Raw genomic sequence first — 23,706 nt, 5'->3', positions numbered from 1 at the left:
AAAACGTAAATATGAGTCCATGCTCACAGAAGGCCAATGGCCAGTCCAAATAACGTTGGGAAAAGGTTGTGGCATCCTGGATGTTGGCACACCCAAACTTGCCTGCAAATAGAGTTCAATCGTCTGTGGAAACAGTGGGGGCATCATCTGGGGAATCCTCCAGCACCACAGGGACAGGAGAGGGAAGGACAGGTGTAGTGGCTGCAGGTGGTATATATTTCTCCAAACTGGCCGGTGCCTCGCAGAATGTGGCTAGATATACTTGGCTGCACACTTCAGCCAGTTCTGAAAAACTACCACCTGAACCCGGGGACACATTGGGGGTGGAGGTAGAGGGCTGTGAGTCTGTTGGCGTGGGTCTGTGGATGCGTGTTTGACGTCTGTCCCCTCTCCCTGTGGGTGTGCCTACATCCCCTTGAGATTGGGTGCGTGGAGATTTGCGCTTTGTCTACCGTGTGGGTGTGCTGGGTGTGTCTGTTGTGGTGTCTGACCTGTGGCGTCTGCATGTACGTGGGGCAGGTATGGGAGAGGCTGAGGTGGATGGGTCTGAAGGAGGGGGGGCAGATGCTGCAGGGTCGACAGTGCTGCCGTCAGTGATGACTCCATGGCAGCCACACTCCGACGTAGATCAGACATGGCAGATGACATGCCCTCCATGAATGACAACAACTTTTGCATGATTTGTGTATGTCCATGGAGGACAGTCAACATGGATGGCTGACCTGCTACAATCTGCCGTAGTAGGTCCACAGACTCAGCACTGAGGGCAGCAGCGGAGTCAGGGGCAGGGGCTGCGGTGCCGGGAACAAAGGAGACACACTGGCTAGCACGGACCCTAGGGACCCTAACAACTGGGAGGGTGGAGATGGTACTGGAGGAGGAGGGGACAGCCAAAGATGTAGAAGATGGCATAGCTGCATATTCCCCCTCCTCCGGAGAGTCTGATTCCGAGCCGTCCGCATGGTAGGAGGTGTCGTGCTCATGAGGGCCGGCCCGCTGACTCTCCTCACCCTCCGTGCCACTGCCTCCCTCTGACTCCTCAAAGCAGGTGGCACTGTCGCTGGGTCACTCTGTCTGGTCCGCGCCTGTGTCTCCTCCAGATTGTGGTGATGATGCTGTTGGCAAGGAGAATAAGAAAAACATATCAGTCACCTGTACACATCAGACATATCAGCTACAAATCATTTGGGCACATTTCTAAACATGGCATGCATCATGAGTCACATGCCACTGAACTCTGCACAATGCTAAGCCTAGTATTGGGCAATTGTAAGAGACACAACGCTCAATGTATAGTAGGATACAAGTAACAGGCAAGGCAACAACTTGTATGAGAGTCACAATGATGAGCCACTGCCTGACAACAGGATAGCTGATGATGAATCACTGTTCATTTGCCCACCCTGCTACCCAAATCCAGACCTGGTCATGTTTGAATCGCTTTGACCCTGTGCCACATGTGAAAAGTCCTGCCTGAACTGCCATGCGATGCCATCCTGGGACCTGACCCAAGTGTTCCATCAGCTCACACTGGCATCACAGCTGTCTACACCCAAAGTCACATTGTGTGGCTGACCATCAATATTATTTATAAGCAACATATTTTGAGAATATGCACACACGTACTGCCCAGTGTGAGTATGCACTAGCCAAAATTAGTTACATGTACAGTATTCACCTGTAGCTAACACATGACAATTAGAAAGATTACCATGGACAAAGGCCACTGAGGCTGACTCGTGCAGAAAACACATGTTGAGACTCCTGATCAGTCCCAAAATATGAAGAAGGGCAGACACAGTGCACAGGTGGTGCTACATGTAAGGTACCAACAGGTGTCACAGACCTCCCTCCAATATGATGATGTGCAAAGGAATATGCATACTAAGACATTGCACCTTAGGAGTACATGTGAAAAACAATTAATAGCGAAAAAGCGCAGGTCAAATGTGGAGTAGGGCAAGGCATGTAAACAAGCATCTCCTGAAAATGGGCCATTCTTATGCCAATGCACAAAGTGCCTGTCTGACCACATCACTCCAACTGTGGGAGTGTTACCATGCCTCGGAGCACTGCTGGTAGCATGTGACAAACATGACAACAAACCGACATGTACCTACCCCCTTCTTGCTGCTGTCCCTCCTGCAACTGCCTATGGAGGTCTGGGAACACCACTTCTAGGACCCGGAGCATGTGGGGGGCGAGGTGGCAGGTGGCGCCATGCCAGCGTGGAGCTTCGAGCTTGAGCTGTACCCTGGCGATGTGGCGGGTCCAGCACCGGATGTCCTGCCACCTCTTCCTGATGTTACTGAGCCTCCTGCGAGGCCCCCCTCACTCCTGACAGCCCTATTGATGTCCAGCCAGATGTCACCCTTCTCATAGGCAGATACCTGTCACGAATATAAAGTGAGACAACATCAGTACACCTGGTCCATGTCCCAAATATACACACTTGCACCAAATAGACGACAACAGGGCATAGGATGCTGACCACACTTGTATCATTGTCCATGTGTATGTGGCCTGTGAGCAAACAACAATGCACTACATGCCATTGAAAGGCTACAGATGACATAAGGGTTGCAAACCACTCTTTGAGCATGGCACACACTGAGAAATATATGCTACATCAGGGTGCACTGCAGCACGTGACATGCTGTCACACACCCCACTACACCAAATAACCCTCTTCAGACCACACATGCACACCCTGGCACAGCTCATCTGCTTGTCATTGTCAACAGTGTATACAACATCACATAGCACATTTTACCAGGTGACAAAGATCAATCACACTCTTCAATGTACATCACTTCAAAGCATGCTTTTGTCCAACAAGCACACAGGTCATGCACAAATCCATCTACAGTGAGTACATTCATCTGTCATTCATGGGGGAACACTGCAACAGCTCAGGAAAACATCCAAAAAGAACATGCATGGTGTGGCACAGCAGAAAGTGTGATTCACATTGCAGTTAATGTCACAGTTAGCACAATGCTGAGGAACAGTAAACACTATTACACCACATCATTAACTGCATGTGAGAGACCACACTGTACACACCGTCACTCACTCCAAACAAAATAGCATCTCTTGACAATACATACACAATGGCTGTAGTGTCACACACACAACAGGTGCACAGTTCAAGGTAGTGCACACATCACTCACCTGCTCCTCTGGTCTCCCATACAGCTTGCTGTAGTTAGGCAGGAGGGCTTCCAGCAGGGTCTTGTTCTCCCCCTCACTGAATGCAGGTGCCCTCTCCATGCTCAGGTAATCAGGGTCCAGAGAATACAGAGACAGCAGCTGTGTTGTCCACTCCAATGTTGTGCAGGCAAGTGCCCTCTCATAGCCACATGCTGCCATATAACTGTGCTGCACATGGTCTGTGAGTCCAAGGAGTACTGTGTGATAGGCCAGAATAGTTTGCATCCTATGTTTCATCCAATCCCATGGCACAAAAGGCCATGACACACATTTGCATGGTTTGAAAAATGAGCCTGAGCTCAACAACCACCTTTGCAACATTGTATAGGTTTTGCCCAACTGAATTTTCCAGAACACCTGTAGAACACTCTAAAATCTATGTTTCCTTGACAACCTGGCTGCATTCTGACCATTCCACTGTTCCCCTAGATTTTCCCTATGTATTTTCTGGAGTCCCCACACAAGTACGGCGCGATTGCCGTCGCAAATGCAACTCATTCAATGGTGAAACGAGCCGCACACACGCATGTTCACTTGGGATACGCTCTGCTCGCGTATGGCTACAATGCAATAGGGAAACGAGCCGTACACACGCACGTTCACTTGGGGTACGCTCTGCTCGCGTATGGCTACAATACAATAGGGAAACGAGCCGTACACACGCACGGTCACTTGGGGTACGCTCTGCTCGCGTATGGCTACAATTCAATAGGGAAACGAGCCGTACACACGCACGTTCACTTGGGGTACGCTCTGCTCGCGTATGGCTACAATGCAATAGGGGAACGAGCCATACACACGCACGTTCACTTGGGGTACGCTCTGCTCGCGTATGGCTACAATGCAATAGGGAAACGAGCCGTACACACGCATGTACAATTGGGATACATTGCGTTTGACATGCTCAAGTGCATGCATGTGTAGGCTGCGTTCATAAGCTCATTCATGGCACCATTGGGAGAGTGACACCAGGAAATCACATGGCAGGGATGTAGGTGTAGGCTCATGTTGAGGATGCAGATCTATACATTTGCATGGCATCCTCCAATCAGCAGGCCCTAGGTGTGGCAGACAGTGACATAGCACAGGAAATGTGATCTTGGGGCACAGTTGATGTGTGAAGAGCTGTTGAGACATGTCATTCATCATGGTGCACATGTGTTTGACATACATTCAACACTTCTCACCTGAGTTACGTCTTTAACATATTGGGATGCACATCAACACTGGTATGGCACACCATTCAGTACAGGCAACTGTCAAATGATGACAGCAACATGCCCACTGTCACACATGTCAAATTTACGCCCAGCATGACCCTGTGTGACCATGTGCGAGATTGTGCATGCTGTTTGTATACTGTCAAATTTATTTCTTGTAGGAGCATCTATGATGCGTCTTTGACCTGATGACAGGGTTTCACATGTACGCACACCATGCCACTTGTGCAAATGAACCGCTCATATGTGTGATGGTATCATAGACCATTTGTCCCCAAACATACATTTTTGCAGTCTGATGATGTCCATGTAGTGGTTTTAGGAAATGCACACCTCAATCACAATATGTCTGATATGTGCAAATGATGGCACATGTGATGTGGGTGTGCGCATTGCTGTCAGCTGTCTGGATGTGCAGACAACCTCCTCATGCAGTTCACATGACGTGTGTCACTGACGCGATACTTTGTCCTGCACACTCAGACTAGCCCAGCAGCTCATTTGTATGCATTTCATGTCCATTCCACAGACAACAGGTCTATCAGTTATCATGGAGGAGTGGCAGCCAGCTGGCACATGTGTCCTCAATGTGTAGCCCACGCCAGACTCAAAATTGATTATATTTGTTGAAGCAGTGTTGCTTGCGCCATGTACATTGTAATTGTCTTTGTCTGACAGTTGTACACATTTTCTCCAAAATATGTTGTGCAGGGCACCCCCTCTGCCAAGACCGTTGCCAGACTTGGATGCCATGAGGGAACATGATTGCATACGGCGTTACCGCTTCACACAACAGTTGATTCAGGACCTGACGGACAGGCTGGAACCACACCCCCAGCCACGACACAGGTATCCAACTGCACTGACACCCAAGGTAAAGGTGATGGCAGCCCTACATTTCTTTGCCACAGGTATGTTCCAATTTACCATAGGTGATGTTGGGGGGATGTCCCAAACCATGTTCAGCCGGGTTTTACGTGATGTATTGGCTGCTATGTTTCTGCACATAGATAAATTCATAACATTTCCGACTCCTGAACAGTTGACAGATGTCAAGGGGGAATTCTATGGCCTGGGACGCATGCCAAATGTAATTGGTGCGATTGATGGAACACATGTTTCTCTGGTGCCACCACAGGCTCAGTAGCAAGCGTACCGCAACAGGAAACATTACCACTCGATAAATGCCCTGGTGGTGTGTCTTGCCAACTTGCTGATCTCCCATGTTTTATGCACGTTTTCCAGGATCGTGCCACGATGCATTCATAATGAGGCGTAGCAGGGTACCACAGATGATGCTGCAGCTGGACAACCATCGGGCATGTCTTGTCGGTGGGTAAACTCTGTTACTCATGTATGTGTGTATGTCATTATTTCCTTTACTGCATCATATTACACACTCATTTTCATGATGTCAATTTGCAGGAGACGCAGGATATCCAAACATGCCATGGCTCATTCCTACGCTACGCAACCCCAGGACAGCTGCAGACCAGCGGTACAACAATGCTCATGGGCAGACCAGGCGGGTGATAGAGCGACATTTGGACTCCTGAAGAGCCGGTTCAGGTGCCTCGACAAGACAGGCAGAGCCCTCCAATACACCCCACTCAAGGTGTATAACATCTTCATGGGTGCTGCATGCTACACAACATGGCAGTGGAGAAGGCCGTACCACTCATCCTAGATCCTGATGAGCTGGAACATCCGCCCGTTGAGGATGAAGGCCTTGGCCAGGATGCTAGTGACAAGGAGATCGAAGGTGATATCCGGAGTCACCTCATCCGCAACTTCTTTTCATAATGGTGAGTCCTAGGTGCATTTTGTTCAAGCATGTACCGTAGAGTTGCATGGGTAGCATGCTGTGTGTCCAGCTGACTGTATGCAATGTCATTTTGATGTTTGTTGTGGAGTGTCACACAGGTGCAGATGTAATGCCACACACATACATGCTTTGTGTGAACTTGGAATGTACAAATGTAGTACAACCTCAGTCTATTCAACATGACCATGTCTGAATGACATTTTCATGAACTTGACCCCTTGTGTGCCTCTCATTCCCAGGTCACCCTGCCTGTTGTCCGTTGGTGTCATCTTGGTCAGCCTGCTATTGCACATGATGATAGCAACGGCAGCCGAATCAACGGAGCGTGCACGGACATGTGGAAATGTCAGTTTGGGTAAGGACTCATATACGGCTGTTTTGCGTTGGTATGGTTTCAATTGTGTGGTACATGTTCATGCGCATGTTGTTGGACCATGCATACATGCAACAACATCATGTTTCCGATTCCATGTAGCCCCACTCCCATGACAGGAGAGTCACCCTATCTGACAGTCATCTGTCGTTGAGTTTTGAGTCTGGTGAATGCATCAATATGTGTAAACATTGACACTGAAACATTGCATATACCATGGTTTAACATTGTGTGGGAGATCACAACCACAGACTCTGTGGGGGATTGCAGCCTCACTGTGTGCAGCAGGATGTGTCTGGATCATCTCCTCAACCTTGTGGGCCAGTACAGTTTGGATTCCCGAAAACCATGTTGTGTAGGTGTGGGCCAGTGTATGTCCCACATGTTAAGACAAATGTCCTGTGAGTCTGTTTGCATGGATGCATTGCCCCTTGTGCCACTATGTCATGCCACTGTCATGTTGTTACCTCAGCGCAGGTTGAGAATACTGCTATGACAGCCTTCACAGTGAGTTGAAGTTCAGTTTCCATTCACATGATGCCAGGTATGTTGCGATGATGACATCACAATGGTGGGCTGAAGCACATGTAAATTATTCTGTGGCACCAGTGGAGTGAGGTTATTCACATGATTCTCTTGTTCCGTGCAGCATTTCATGGTGACGGTAGGGTTCTTTATGTGGCTTGGCTCCTCATTACTTGCTGTTGACTTAATTTCCACCTGCTTGTCATGTTTAGTATAGTGAGGCTCAGTTGCAAGAGCAAAAGACTGGCTACAGAGGGGCTTCATTCCATTTAGGTCATTAGCTTCCTTATCATATGTGATGCTTACAGCTGTTGTGGGTGATGTCAAGTTTGCCTTCATGGCCCTTACGGATACACCGGGCCAAATACAGATATTACAGTTTGCGTAAGTAGCACTGCCATACATTTTGATTTCTTGGTTTGGGACACATCATCATACAGTGTGACTTAGTTTTTGTCCACATGGATGTCTTTGCATAGTAGCAGACTTGTGAGCATTACACATGAATCAAATAGGTGACAGACAGTCCTAGGTTTTATGTGTCCGTGTTCAAGCATCTGATCACATGTCATTGCATTATCTGTGATCTCAAATTGGGTACAGAGGTTGCACTTCACAGGCGTGACTGCTACAGTGTATCTCATGAGGTATTTGTTGAATCAGTGACATAAGAATGTAAGCCTAATGCTTGTTTGCCTCTGTTTTAGATCTCAATCCCTGCAGTTCCCATCCTCTCCTTCCCTCGCCTGATCACCCTTTTGCGTCTGTCATTTGTACTCGGACCAAGGGGCTATTTGGAGGTGGAACCCTTTGAGCATCGCACCACTCTGATGATGAAAGGTACAGGCAGTCCCTGGCAGTGTGTGGAGGATCTTTCTGCTGCATTACAGGTGACATCATTGCATGACTGTTTTTGTCTTTAGGGCAATGCCACTGACCATGTACATTGGATAATGCTGCATGGCCTCCCAAGGTTATTCATCATGTTGTGTATGGCATGTGATTCCCACAGAACATTGTGCCTCCTTGCTGTCAACGCACATGTCTTTCTGATGTGCATGTATTCAATATGGCCTAATGTGAGTTCATTGTTCATATGTGGTTGCGTGTGCAGTGACAACATGCATGGTGTTGGTAAAGACAAAAGTACTATGTTGTGTGTGAGGTAGATGGCTGTGTAGGTGCTGTTTAGCTTGCTACCCACTACATGCAGACTACACCTGCTGACGCTGTGTGTCCTGTGCCCCACTTGGCATTAAGGGGCCTGAACCTGTGACCGTGATCTTTGGTGGTTACTCTGCCATTTTGTTTGCAGTGACCCTGAGTCAACCAGACACTCCTGCATTCACATACACATGTCACTTTGTGGCTTGCAAATGCCCTTGTGGAATGTTCTTGTTTTGCATGTTGTCTCACCCCTTCTGCCGTCATGTGTTCACTCCTTCCTGCTGCTGCATCCACAGCCACAATGCAGCGCAGTGTGGCCAGATCCTGGACCACACACGCCTACAGGTTACTCCTCCTTCCATCCATTTGTAGAGCATGCTCCAGCCACCCTACACACAGAGAACACCAGACAATCATCCACCTGGTATCACAATACCTCAAACTCACCCATAACAGCTTCTCTGCCTGTGTGTGCAACACATACTGGCAAGACTATGCTTATCCACATGACAGAGTGTCTACGTAACACCAGGTCATGTGCTCGTACAGGACACACACACCTTACAGCAGCACAATATTGTAGTGTGTTACCTTGTCAACACCACAGCAGCACACCTCGCCTTCCTTACAGTAACGTGGCAGTACGCAACCTCGGCACACCACTTCGACATAGCCGTCACAGACAGTCAAAAAGCCACCGGGAACACACACCAAAACCGTTCTGGTTCTGGTGAAGAGAATTAGCAGACGGGGCAAGGTGTTCTGGATGAGTTGCACCCGTCACAGGAGTTATGTTGTTGTGGCTGCATACGGTGCGGTCACGTAATCAGATGAGCTTGTAGAGAGTGCTATGGCCCATTGCCCACAGTCTGTCCTGCCACCCTTGGCCTGTGCGCCTTTCATCACATCCACAGTACAGCAGCATGCTGATGATAGTTCTCATACCTCAGGACACAGATGTAGGTACTCCCTACATGGACAACTACCTTTTTGAACCCTGATCCATACACCTCCAAGTGACTCTCCTGTGCCTGTCTGTAAGTGCAGTATTGTGAGCCAAACCCCCCTCCAGCATTTAGTAACCATCACAGGTGTGTATTGCCATCCATGTATCTAGTTGTTTGAACATTGTGACCTATGTGTGTCCTCACCCGGACTCAGATCCAAGTGTGTGGATGGCTGCAGATTGTTAAATACTCTGGCATTGCATACATTTACACACACATATGTTTTAGAATCTGGGTACAAGATTACTACACCAATGCGTATGATATTTTTTATATTTATTTGGTGATCTTGAGCAGGAAACGTGAGTAGGTGCTGTACAGTAAGGGGGGGAATCCAAAGTTCACTGCTGGAGATGAGATGCCTTACAGTTTCAGTCAACAGAGTCCAGGCCACAGTGCTTGGCATCATTGGGCAGACTGTGACCAGCAAGTCCATGTGGGAGAGTCTAATAGGTGATGCTGTTGCACCCAAGGGCAATATGCTAGGTCAGGTGTCCTGGGAGTTGTGCATGCCCCACTGCCTCTCAACGTCTTAGCCGTGGACGACCCTTCTTCCTTGGGGAACCCTCACGTGCAGGCCTGGACGATGCATGGGACGCTCCGTCAGACAGTTCCTCCTCCTCCTCCTCCCTCCCTGTGGCTGGTGTTGAACTTTGTATGCAAAATCAAAGGAGAAAGTTAGGGAAAACACATGTAAAATGTGTAGCGGGAACTCCTAGTCCCCTGTACTAAATAATGCCAACAATGGAGGAGTACCCCCTATGCAACAGTACAGAGAAAGGCCTCTGTTGTTTAGAGCTTGGTGCTCGGGTTAGCACAATGTGCCCCAACCTGTTACTGGACAGTGGATGTCCTTTTAGAAGACCCCTCACTCTCCAACCTAGTTGGAGACATGCTTCATCATCGGGGTCCCACCCCGTAGGCCGAATGCCCACAGGGTGTGCTGCGACACCTGACTACAGTGGAGCGGGTTTTTTTCTTTTATATGTGCATAAGATTTACAGTGAGAATGTATTAAAAAGGGTGCCAAAACTACTCACTACAAGACTTTATTCTTGAGTGCTTGGACCCCTGGATAAAAACAGTGTGGCACCTGTGCCTAATTAGGTAGGCTTCGGTGTCTCAAAAAGTGTACTGATTTAAAAATAGCATAATGTGCTATGTGACTGATAAGGAAAAGAAAATAAGGTCTACATGTTTCAACCAAAATATAAGTGTAAGGTTTTCATCAGGACCGTGCTGATTGAACTGGGTGGTCCGCACACGCTAAGGTGCACCCTGGCCCTCGCTCAATATTCAAGATCGCAAAAATGCGATCAGGTGTAAAAAGGTGTGTCTCTTCCTCATTCAGGAAAAAACCTGTAAGAAAAAATGGGGAACAAGGTTGGGATAATGTACAAGGGTGAACAAACAGGGTTGAACACTTAACATCAATTGTGCCTATCATGGTAGCCTTAGATAGGAAACTACATGGAATACCCATGCTCAAGTGTCGCATTAATCGAGGTGTCGCCTTAATACGATTAAAATGTGCTCCAGTGCATTACCGGAACGAGCCTAGGTATTTTTACGCCCAGCACCGTGATGAGGTGTTGGTCTGGCAAGGCGGCTGGGTATCTGAACGATGCAGATAGGTGTTTGGAGAGTGATAGCACACATGCTGCGAAATGTGGGAGGATATAACCTATACTGATTCCAGGCTATACCCGCGTGGGTGGATAAGTAGAAACTAGCCACCGGCGCCCAAATGGCCACAAAAGCGGTGAAAATACATTGCTTACACTCAAAGCGGGTACTACCCGCTTCATGGGCATCCAGGATTCCAGGATTGAATAAACAGAATGGGAGTCTCTGACAGACTTTCAAGGACAGTGCAGGACTGGACCGGTCATGGAGACCGAATTCGTGTAAAATAAAGCAGTTCTGTAAAGCTTATTAGGAGGCTTGTGTGTTGGTTGGGAAACAGAGCCTCAATGAAGGCGTGTATATATAAATAAATAACACAAGCGGTTTGTGACGAGAGATTTCACGTGATCGGGATGAAGTGCGACCCCTGGAAACCAGGAAGTAACGATTACTTTACTTTACCGGTCCCGGCAGACCGCCGATCAAACAGCTCCAAACCCTAGCGTGTGTGTTTTTTTCATTAATCATTGTAGGTGACATACATTTGCCGTCTTGGAATCCTGGATGCCCATGAAGCCGGTAGTACCCGCTTTGAGTGTAAGCAATGTATTTTCACCGCTTTTGTGGCCATTAGGGCGCCGGTGGCTAGTTTCTACTTATCCGCCCACACGGATATAGCCTGGAATCAGTATAGGTTATATCCTCCCAGCATTTCGCAGCATGTGTGCGATCACTCTCCAAACACCTATCTGCATCGTTCAGATACCCAGCCGCCATGCCAGACCGACACCTCATCACGGTGCTGGGCGTAAAAATACCTAGGCTCGTTCCGGTAATGCACTGGAGCACATTTTAATCGTATTAAGGCGACACCTCGATTAATGCCACACTGTTTTCATCCAGGGGTCCAAGCACTCAAGAATAAAGTCTTGTAGTGAGTAGTTTTGGCACCCTTTTTAATACATTTTCACTGTAAATCTTATGCACATATAAAAGAAAAAAACCCGCTCCACTGTAGTCAGGTGTCGCAGCACACCCTGTGGGCATTCGGCCTACGGGGTGGGACCCCGATGATGAAGCATGTCTCCAACTAGGTTGGAGAGTGAGGGGTCTTCTAAAAGGACATCCACTGTCCAGTAACAGGTTGGGGCACATTGTGCTAACCCGAGCACCAAGCTCTAAACAACAGAGGCCTTTCTCTGTACTGTTGCATAGGGGGTACTCCTCCATTGTTGGTATTATTTGGTGTTGAACTTTGCCTTGACGTTTGTGGCCTGGTGACACAGGGAGGGTGCTGCATGTTGCCAGCAACTGACGGAGTGATTGGCTCATATCCTGATGCACCGCCAAGAGCTCAGCCAGTGTTGCCTCCACCAGTCCATGATGGCGTACTTGCCTGGCATGTTGCTCGGCCTGCTGTTGTTTCAGTTCGTTGAGGGCCTCCACTACCTGGTTGACCTCCCTGGTGTCCCGCCGGTATGCCTCCAGGATGGTCCTCAGTTCAGTCATACCGGGCCCTGTAGGTGACTGGCCAGAATCTCGCCTCCGCCTAGCGCCACTCCCACCACCCTGACCCACACGAGCACTGCCTGCGCTTGTGGGCACATCGGATCGACGGGACCCAAGAGTGTTGGCAGGGTAGATGTTGTCTGCCACATCCAGGGTACCCACCAAAGGGTGTCCCTCATTTTCAGACTGGCTCTCTGGTGGATCATGGGCAGGGCTCTGACCTGTCTGCTGGGATGTGGTGGGAATGGGTCTGGTGGTTGGCACAGATGTATCTGATCCAGTTGCTGCAGGGGTTTGGGATCGAGAGGGGCCAGGTTGGTTGGGGTCATCTACGGTGTGTTGAGTGGCGTCACTGTCGGTAGGGTCAGGGTCCTGCTGAGCCTGGGACTGGGATCCTTCTCCCCCCTGGTTGGGGGTGGTTTCCACACGTTGCCCTGTGGGTGTGAGAGACAGACACTGTTCATGCAATATCATGAAACATCTTCATTTGTTATCCATTATCAGCATCACAGTTCCACCAGCTTTACATTGTGGTCATTGTACACTTGTGTATGTGTATGTAGTGGGAGCAAATTAACATGTACTCAGGGGTATTTTCCATGTTCCATTCTCTTGACAATGACTGACACAGCCATTGCTGTGTCTTGTGTTGCCGGCACAACACAGATACAGCAGTGCTCTGTTTGACGCAATATTCAGGATACCGTGTTAATCCTTATGCCTGCGTCAATCATGCACAGGGTTTAGATGCAGCATGTTCATGTAAGAGACAGAGCGGATTTATTAGGATTCAATTCAGCTACTTTTGATAGGTGTTGCTGTTCCATGATGGCCAACCGATGCCAACCCCCCTGGACCTGTACACCCACTTCTAGCTCATGGCTTTAGAACGTGGACTTCTCGAAGTCGCATCACCTAGTCAATACCCATGTCCATGGTGCTACTTAAGTGCATCCACAACGTTCATAAGATGGGTCAAGTGCTTTGTGTGAGAGGCGGATCTATGATGTTACAACGCGTTATTTTACAACGCATGCTGTAACATCGCAACTTTTACAACGCAGGTTCCATTACATCGGATGCCATTACAACGCAGGATATTACATAGCAGATGCTATTACAACGCATACCATTACATCGTAAGTATAGGTAAGTATAACTTTTTAAAAAAAATGTAATTAAGTTAATTTAAGTAATTTTATTTTACTAATATAATTAAAATAATTGTAAAAATGTAATTAATATAATTTATTTAAATAAGTTTAATTTAATTTTAAATAGGAATTAATGTAATTTAATTAAATTAATATAATTTTATTAATTTAATTTAATAAATTTTATAATAGTAATTATTTAAATTTAATTAATTTAATTTAATTAATATAATTGAATTAATCTTAAAATTGTAATTAATTTGATTTAATAAATTTATTAATTATAATTTATTTAATTAATTTAATTTAATTAAAGTCGTACTTTAAAAAAAATAAACCCTAAAAATACCCCTGAACCCCAAAACCCAAACCCTGCCCTGAAACCTAAAAACACCCCTGTATCCCAAAACCCAAACCCTGCCCTAAAACCTAAAAATACCCCTGTACCCCAAAACCCAAACCCTGCCCTAAAACCTAAAAACACCCCTGTACCCCAAAACTCAAACCCTGCCCTGAAACCTAAAAACACCCCTGTACCCCAAAACCCAAACCCTGCCCTAAAACCTAAAAACACCCCTGTACCCCAAAACTCAAACCCTGCCCTGAAACCTAAAAACACCCCTGTACCCCAAAACCCAAACCCTGCCCTAAAACCTAAAAACACCCCTGTACCCCAAAACCCAAACCCTGCCCTGAAACCTAAAAACACCCCTGTACCCCAAAACCCAAACCCTGCCCTAAAACCTAAAAACACCCCTGTACCCCAAAACTCAAACCCTGCCCTAAAACCTAAAAACACCCCTGTACCCCAAAACCCAAACCCTGCCCTAAAACATAAAAACAACCCTGTACCCCAAAACCCAAACCCTGCCCTGAAACCTAAAAACACCCCTGTACCCCAAAACCCAAACCCTGCCCTAAAACCTAAAAACACCCCTGTACCCCAAAACCCAAACCCTGCCCTGAAACCTAAAAACACCCCTGTACCCCAAAACCCAAACCCTGCCCTAAAACCTAAAAACACCCCTGCACCCCAAAACCCAAACCCTGCCCTAAAACCTAAAAACACCCCTGTACCCCAAAACCCAACCTCTGCCCTAAAACCTAAAAATACCCCTGTACCCCAAAACCCAAACCCAGCCCTAAAACCTAAAAATACCCAAACACCCCAAAACATATACCTCAGTACCCCAAAACATATACTCCTATACTCATACTTATTTTAAAAATTACTTAAATTAATATGTTTAATTTATAATATTAAAAAACATAAATAAATATATTTATTTATAATAATATTAATTAAATTAATTAAATAATATTAAATAAAATTAAAAAAAAATTATATACTTACCAATACTTACGATGTAATGGTATGCGTTGTAATAGCATCTGCTATGTAATATCCTGCGTTGTAATAGCATCCGATGTAATGGAACCAGCGTTGTAAAAGCTGCGTTGTAACAGCATTACGACGTAAAAGTTGCGTTGTAACAGTAAGTTACCGTGAGAGACACAATGGACTTGAGAATCAGCACTGTGCATGTTAAAGTTGGATGCGTAATCATATGAGTGATTGTTTTGTTGTGCTATATGACAATTGTGACAGTGTTGCACTCCATTGCCTGTCCCCAGGGGATACGTGTCTGTAAGGGGTGTGTGTGACAGGCCATGCTAGTAGTTTGAGTGTGATTTGCAAGCGTCCATCCTTCGTGGTTTGGCTGTGCCCCCATGAAGCATGCTGCCATGATCGTGGTTGTGGGTTCCTGCATAGGATGTCTGACCTTGTCCTGGTGTTTGTGTTTGCAATGATCACAGGAGGGCCTTGTGCTGCCTACACCAGGGCCCATTGTCTACTATCTTGTCCGTAATTTCATACTCCCTGTGCATTGAGCATGATGCTTGGGTGTGTACCTGGGACATATGGGATGAGAGCAGCCTCCTACCCTATACCTTTTACCCTTTCAGCCTCCCCCTTGCAACTACCCCCATACTGTTGGGCACTGCTGGGACTCAATGCCACCCACACCATACTGCTGGGACTCATGGCCACCCACCCCCATACTGTTGGGCACTGTAGGGAGTCCCCCCATATTACATGAGTTGTTTGTATACTCACCAGGCTCAACGGCTCCTTGTATTCCGTGAACTCCCACCGGTGGTAGCAGGGTCATGACTTTCTCCTCCCAGGGCTGGTATTGTCGAGGTCTGCGGGGACCACCACCTCCATTGTGTTGTGCACAGGCGTAGTCCTGGTCCATCTCCTTCTTGAGCATCCTCGCAGATCATACCACCTGGCCTGGCATTCCTGCCTGGTGCGCTTGATGGGTGCAACAGCATTGACCCTGTCTACGATCCTCACCCACAGGCATTTTCTTTCTGCTATGCTGGTCTGTCTGACCAATGCACCAAACAGCTGTGGCTCGACTCTGATGACCTCATCTGTGAGGGTCTCCATCTCCGGGTTAGTGAACTTTGGATTCTTTTGTGTGGTCATGGTGTGGGGTGTATGTGATTGAGGAGGTGATGGTGTGTATGGATGAGGGTGTGTGGGTCTGATTGTGATGGGGGTGGTGTGGGTGTAGATGTGATAGGGTGTATGTGTGAAGGTTAATGGGTGCAGTTGTTGATGTGCTGGCAGGGTCTTCTTTTTGCAAATAGGTATGTTGCAAAGGATGTTGGGTTGTATGTGTGGACCCTTTTATTGGTCCATTTGTGGGTGTGGCTTATTTTGAATTAGTGGTGTGTGTGTTATATGGGGTGGGTGTTACTTTGGCCCTCTGTTTGCCTGTTTGTATGTGGCCAGGTCATTGTTTCCCAATGGTGTGTACACAGGAGACATGTTTTGTGGTGTTGTGCGACTCGTTTGCAACCTCCTTGTGCTGGTTTAGGGGTTCGCGTTATGTGTGCGGGTCGTACTTGTAGGTGAGGGTGACTTATACGGGCCGTTGGGGGGTGGGGGGTTCACATAGGCTTGATCGGGGTGTGTGTGTGTTGTACTTGTACATGCCACTGACTTATAAGGGCCGTTGGCGGGTGGGGGGTTCGCGTAGGCTTGATCGGGGTGTGTGCCTGTCGTACTTGTACGTGCGGCTTATACGGGCCGTTGGGGGGTGGTGGGGTTCGCTGTCGCTTCATCGTTGTGTGTGCGTGTCGTACTTGTACATGCGGGTGACTTATATGGGCCGTTGGGGGGTGGGGGGCTTCGCGTAGGCTTGATCAGGGTGTGTGCATGTCGTACTTGTACGTGCGGGTGACTTATACGGGCCTTTGGGGGGTGGTGGGGTTCACGGTCGCTTGATCGGGGTGTGTGCGTGTCGTACTTGAACGTGCGGGTGACTTATACGGGCCGTTGAGGGGTGGTAGGGTTTGCGGTCGCTTGATCGGGGTGTGTGCGTGTCGTACTTGTACGTGCGGCTGACTTATACGGGCCATTGGGGGGTGGGGGGGTTCGCGTAGGCTTGATCGGGGTGTGTGCGTGTCGTACTTGTACGTGCGGGTGACTTATACGGGCTGTTGGGGGGTGGGGGGATTCGCGTAAGCTTGATCGGGTTGTGTGCATGTCGTACTTGTACGTGCGGCTGATTTATACGGGCCGTTGGGGGGTGGGGGTTCGCGTAGGCTTGATCGGGGTGTGTGCGTGTCATACTTGTATGTGCGGGAGACTTAAACAGGCCGTTGGGGGGTGGGGCGGTCGCGTACGCTTGATCGAGGGGTAAATGGTTGGTATGTGTTGATGCGGATTGCTGTGAGGCGATATTTTCCGTACGATTCATTCTTCATGCGCGACTACTTTGGGCCGTACAAATCGCGTACTGGGTTCCCGAACTGGATCGTTCTTGTATGGTTGTGCGGCATGTTTACAATTCGTACGGTTTGATTTCCGACGCTAATTCGTACGGGTCTTCGACTGTGGTTCATACGGTTTGCTGATAATCGTACGGGAATAGGCGGGAATGGATCGTACTACACAGATCGGACTGAATTTTTCCATTCGTACGGATTCGGCTACGAATACAAATCGTACGGGGGATTTTTTCCAGGATCGGAATCGACCCCCGTGTGTCCGAAAGGTACTTTAATTAATTTTCTTTATAAACTGTTCTAAAAAAAAAAGAATAAGGAGTTTTCACATGGCAAATTCATTTTAATTTGAGAGCTATGTTCATTGACAAAATATTTTCAAATGAAATGAACTCATTTATGGTGTCTCATCCTAATGCAAAACTCTGTATTACATTAACAATACTGTGGTTTTTGTGTGTATTTATTTATTTTTTCTCTCATTTTGCATTAGAAATTATAACCTATCATTTAATTTCACCATTTACATTTACAATGTCTGGCATTGTTCCTCCGCCTTCTTTCCTCTCATCTTCTGGGGAACCTCCAATGGCATGGGAGGTTTGTGAACCTGATATAAAATTGTCACTATTAAAACACTGTTTAGGAGGTTTTGGTTTAAAAGAATTTGAAACTATACCTGCATTAATCAATCCTGGAAGAATTAATGTCTACCAGTATGCATCATCTCAACTCAATCTTCGATTTGGTAAAAAGAAGAATACAGTCATGGAAAGATTTATTTTCTACTCACGCAAACAACAACCTGAGGAATCGATTGAAGATTATGTGTCAGCACTTAGATCCTTGGCAGTTTCATGCGACTTTGAACATATTTCCTATGAACAAGTACTAAGAGATCAGATTTTAATGAGAACCAATAGTAAAAAAGTTCAAGAAAAAATCTGATCTACATCAGACTTATTAAATGCTGCCATTGATATTGATAAGATGATCTAACATTTAGAAAAATTTGTAAAAGAGATTAGAGGTGTTGGAAAAGGTGATGTTTTTAGTGTCAACAAGGAATCGAAAGATACAGAGAAACACAAAAAGGTATATACTCAAAGGAATGCCAATCCTAATAAGTTTGAAAACAAACATAAAAACACAAATACAAAGGTTGAGAAAAGGAACTTTCAATTACTCTGTTTTGGATGTGGAAGCATGGCCATTTAGCGAATTTTAAAGGATGTCCTGCAATTGACAAAGTCTGTTCAAAATGTAATAAGAAAGGCCAATTCAATAAGTTTTGTAAGACTACTCCTAGGAATGTATATTATATACAATGTTTAGAAAGTAATTACATTTCTTATGATAACAAGGAGAATGAGATCAAAACAGTCATCAATATTTGCGATGATGAAAGTTTGTCAAAATTTCCTTCATGTTTCATCAATGTAGATGGAGTTAAGTTGAAATCTTTAGTTGACTCATGTGCTTGGTATTCTAATATTTCCGCAAATTGTTTTAATGAAAAATGGCCTAACAGATTTCTTTTGCTTCCCGATGTGTCTCCTGAAGGTTCTACGGGACACAAAATTGACCTAGTAGGTTACTTCTCAGCCAATTAAATGTTTTCAGGTCGTCACACCTTTAGTAAAATCTATGTTGCAAAGTCAGGGAAATCTCTCTTAGGGTGGCCACATCAACAACAACTAGGCATCAGACTCGATCCCAGAGCTGATCCACCTGTGTATGCAGTTGATGCTGTCACTGACTCAAGTTCAAATCTCACTAACAAGTTGACCTCAGAGTTTCCTAGTGTATTTAGCGGGAAGTTAGGGAAATACCAAGGTTTTGAGCATGTTATCAGACTACATGAAAATGTTGTACCTATACGTCAAAAAGTAAGAAACATTCCTTTTTCCTACAGGAGCAAGTTGAAGGATATATACTGAAAAATCTATGTGATGAGGGTATTATTGAACCAATAGAATATTCCCCATTGGTTTCTCCCATTGTTATTTCGGTCAAACATTAAGGCAATCTCAGGTTATGTGTTGATTTACGCAGTCTAAATCGTGCTATTTGGGTTGATGGCCATCCTTTACCCAATTTACATGAAATGGTTTCAACTTTGGCTGGTGCGCAAGTATTTTCATGTATTGATTTAGCAAGTGCGTATCACCAAGTTGTTCTTGATGAAAATTCAAAACATTATACCACATTTATTACACCGAAGGTCTGTTTAGATACTGCTGCATGCCCTTTGGTCTTGCTAATGCAGCCTCAGTATTCCAGAGGCTGATGAAAGAAACTTTGGAAGGGTTATCCGGTGCCATCGCATTTCAAGATGACATTTTAGTTTATGGGAAAAACGATGAGGAACATGATTGTAATTTATACAAAGTCATAGCTGCCATATCTAAAAGAGGTTTTACCCTTCGTTTGGACAAATGCAAAATTAAAGCGAAGGAAGTAGAGTATCTTGGACATACCATTAGTGGGATTGGCATTAAACCCAAACGCAAAAGCATTGATAGCATAATCAATGATCCCCGTTCTTTCATCAAAAGACCAGTTAATTGCGTTCCTTGGTCTAATGAAACTTTATGCAAAATGTATTCCTAATTATTCAGCTAAAGTGGAACCTTTCAGATGTTTACTTAAGAAAAACACATTTTTGTTGGTCTAGTGATATGTCTTTTGCATTTGATAATCTAAAAAAAATCATTGTTAATGCACCATGTTTAAAACCCTTTGTATGTGGAAAACAATGCATTGTTATTGTTGACACAAGTAATTTAAGTTTGGGTGGTGTGTTGCTACAGAAGGACAATGAAAAGGAGTGGATTGTAGCATATGCTTCTAGAGCATTAAGAGAAGCAGAAAAACACTATTCTGTCATTGCAAGAGAATTACTTGCCTATGTGTGGGGAGTAGAACATTTTAGAAGCTTCCTATGGGGCACTGAATATATTATCAAAACTGACCCCAAGCCACTTGTGTTTTTGATGTCTCCTGGTGGAGGTCAGTCTATGTCTGCACGTTTAGCTAGGTTATCTTCAAAGTTACAATCTTTCTGCTTCAGGATTGAATATGTCCAAGGGAAAGCGAATATGCATGCGGATTGCATGTCCAGGTTACCTATTGTTTGTGATGAAATATGTCAGGAGGATGATTGTGAGGTTGCTTTCTCTTCTTGTGACATTAATTTAATACATGGTGAAAGACCACATTTTTGCGAGGAGGTTTGGATGTCAGGAATGGAAAAGGATGTTGGGCTAAATACTGCTAAAAACTACATTGTTCAAGGGTGGCCGGAACAAAGGAAATTATCTGGTGACATGATGAGTTTTTCTAAAGTTCAGAATGAGTTAGCCATTAAAAATGGGTTAGTCATGAGAGATGATAACATTGTGCCACCGTTTACCTTGAGGGACATTTGGGCATTTCGTTTTCTAGAGAACGAAACAGGGAGACATTTTGGTGGCCTGGAATAGATTCTTACATTGAGCATTTAGTACGTAGGTGTAGCAAATGTTCCACCAGGGATTAGTCAGCTGTTCTTTTGCGTGCTGAATCTCAACCAGTTGATTTTCCTGTTGGCCCTTGGAGGAAATTGGGTTTAGACTTCATTGGTCCATTTCATGTCTTACCTAAAAATGAAAATTTTGGTATTGTCCTCATTGATTATTACTTAAAATGGCCAGAGGTGAAAATGGTTAAGGAGTGTAATTGAATTTCTTGATGACATTTTTTGCAGAGAAGGAATTCCTCAAGAGATTGTGACAGACAACGGACCTCTATTTATCGGTAAGGAAATAGAATATTTTTTTGAGAAATGTGGAATAACCCATAGAAGAATAGCTGTGTTCCATCCCGAGGCCAATGGTCAAGTTGAGCGTTTTAACCGTGTAGTAAAGGAAGCTATTCAGTTATCTATTAAAGGAGGACTTAATTGGCGCAATGCTTTGCAGTCTATGTTGTTAACGTATAGGACCTCACCCAATTCAGTCACCTTAGTTAGTCCATTTGAATTTCTAAGAGGACGCAAACCTAGTACCAAGTTAGTTCCTTGGTGGTTAAAGAAAAATAATAATAAACTTTCTGTATTCGGAGTTTCAAAATTAGAAATCCATAAAAGCAATATTAATACATAGTAATTTTTTTCCTTTAAAAATAGTGAACATAAAATTTTTCAGTACAGTACGGTTTAACATACAAAGATTATTTTCACAGTTCATTTTAAATACACTGATTAATGAAGATTACTTTACAAATTTTTCCTATGTCTAAATATGCATTTCAAAAAGTTAAGAACATGGTAGCAAGTAATTTCTGTGTCTAAGAACTGTAGACAGAGCATGGCAGGACGACACTGTCTAAAGCCCCAAGATTTTAACAAGGACAATAACCACAATTTGCGATGTTCATTATAGAATTTACAGAACATAACTACATGTAAAGTGGATTGTACTGACTTTTCCTCACAAGGACAGAGGGGTAAGTTGAGTCCCAAGCATTCATTACAGGGAAGGCTACTAATCTATGAAAAAGGTTTAATCTGAATCTCGTCAGAAGAAAACGATCAAAAATACTCATTTCAAGGTTTAGGTAGGGTTCGATAGAAAAAGTGGTTTGGACCATTATGGCGTGGTGGACGGAGGGTTTGCCTGCTTCAGAAAGAAGCCTTAGGTTGTCCAAGTGGCCCAAGGCCAGATCTTTTAACTCCTTCTTAGAAATTTCACTGATCTTTTCAGGAGTGGAGTAATAATTCTCCAACCCTAGGTCAGTGAAAAAATTCTTAATATAGGCAAGCCATTTTATTTTTAGGGAGTGGTCTAATGTCATGGCATCTGCCACTATCCTCTTGGTTAATGCATTTTTTCCGAGGTCCAGATGCGCCGCCATAGGAGCAATGGTTGAATTCTTGCCAAATCTTCAACGTATGGCGTGCCTAGCTCAGCATGGCATGCGTATGTTGAGGATCGCTTTGGGGCCATCAGGAGGAACCTCAAAAAAGCATTTTCTGCAACCTGTAGCGCAGAGACATCTGTATGGCCCCAGACTCCGGCCCCATACAGTGCTGTTGACTGACATTTGGCTCTATACATTTTTATTAGTTCCTGGGGTGGTCGTTTTCCCAGTTTTTGCGAAAAGGACACCAGGGCTGCTATCGCTCTCTTAAAACAGTGTTTCCTGGCCTCGACTGCTACTTTCCAGGACAGTTTATCATCTATCGTAATGCCCAGATAACAATAATCAGATGTAAACTCAATTTTTTGGTTTTTAAGCATTAAATCTTTAGGGTGTTTCCTCCCTGTGCCTGCCGTCATTACAAAGGTCTTGGTCACATTTATATGGAGATCAAGGCTGCCCATAAACGAAGAATATCTACAAAGTACCTTCTGAAGTTCGCGAGGAGTCCGTGCCAGCAGGACGGCATCGTCCACGTAGAGTAGAGCGGGAATCAGGCCTTGTTTTGCCTGTGGGAGGTCCTGGGCACCCCTTAAAAGCTCAACCTCCAAGCTGTTAGTATAGAGGGAGAATAAGAAAGGAGCCAGGACACATCCTTGCCTGACTCCGCGCTCCACTCTAAATGACGTCGATAGCTCACCCATTGTACCAAAACGGACTCTGGCGGAGGGCTTAGAGTACAATTCTCTCAGAAAGTTAAAAAGTGGCAAATCCACCCCCATTTGTGACAGCACGGACCATAATTTTGTATGGGAGACACAGTCGAATGCAGCAGACAGATCCACATAAACCATGTAGGGTCTGTCCTGCTTTGAGTGTATGTATTTCCCCATAATGATAGAAAGATTTAGGGCCTGTTCCACTGTCCCGAAGCCCTCCCGGAAGCCAAATTGCAAATCAGACAAGATACCTCTCTCCTCCACCCACTGCTGGAGTCGCTCCAGGATCACCCTACCTGCTATCTTGCCCAACAAGTCCAACAAGGATATTGGGCGGTAGCAGGCAGGGTCCTGGCAATTTCCCTTTTTAAAAAAAATCGGAACCATCACGGACCTCGTCCAAGACTCCATAAGCCCTTTCTTTGCGGCTGCTGTGCATACTCTAGTGAGGATAGGGGCCCAGAGGTCTGTGTTGTGCTTAAAAAGATCGACCGGGACTCCATCCGGCCCTGGAGCTTTTCCATTTTTACTTGATTTCAGGGCCAGAAGGATCTCCGAGATTTCGAAGTCTATTTGGATGGGATAAATCACATCTAGGGGAATTTCTCCTTCAATTTCTTGATTTAATTCTCGCTTTTGGAAATTTTTTGAGAAGTGCGATA

At 45.5% G+C, this 23,706-nt stretch overlaps 1 long non-coding RNA gene across 2 annotated transcripts in view; it reads left to right on the top strand.

Annotated features, from left to right (window-relative positions):
- The window catches only part of LOC147683218 (uncharacterized), a 278,489-nt gene that overhangs the window by 223,259 nt on the left and 31,524 nt on the right, over positions 1-23,706 (top strand). For both annotated transcript variants that reach the window (XR_015300934.1, XR_015300935.1), the window contains one exon: positions 21,172-21,221. This is a non-coding gene — a long non-coding RNA (uncharacterized LOC147683218). The remainder of the gene's footprint in view (positions 1-21,171; positions 21,222-23,706) is intronic.

Source organism: Lissotriton vulgaris, chromosome 11, assembly GCF_964263255.1.
Source record: "Lissotriton vulgaris chromosome 11, aLisVul1.2, whole genome shotgun sequence".
NCBI classification, from domain to species: Eukaryota; Metazoa; Chordata; class Amphibia; order Caudata; family Salamandridae; genus Lissotriton; species Lissotriton vulgaris.
The sequence above is the reverse complement of the archived record's forward strand: the minus strand, read 5'-3'. Positions and strand labels throughout refer to the sequence as shown.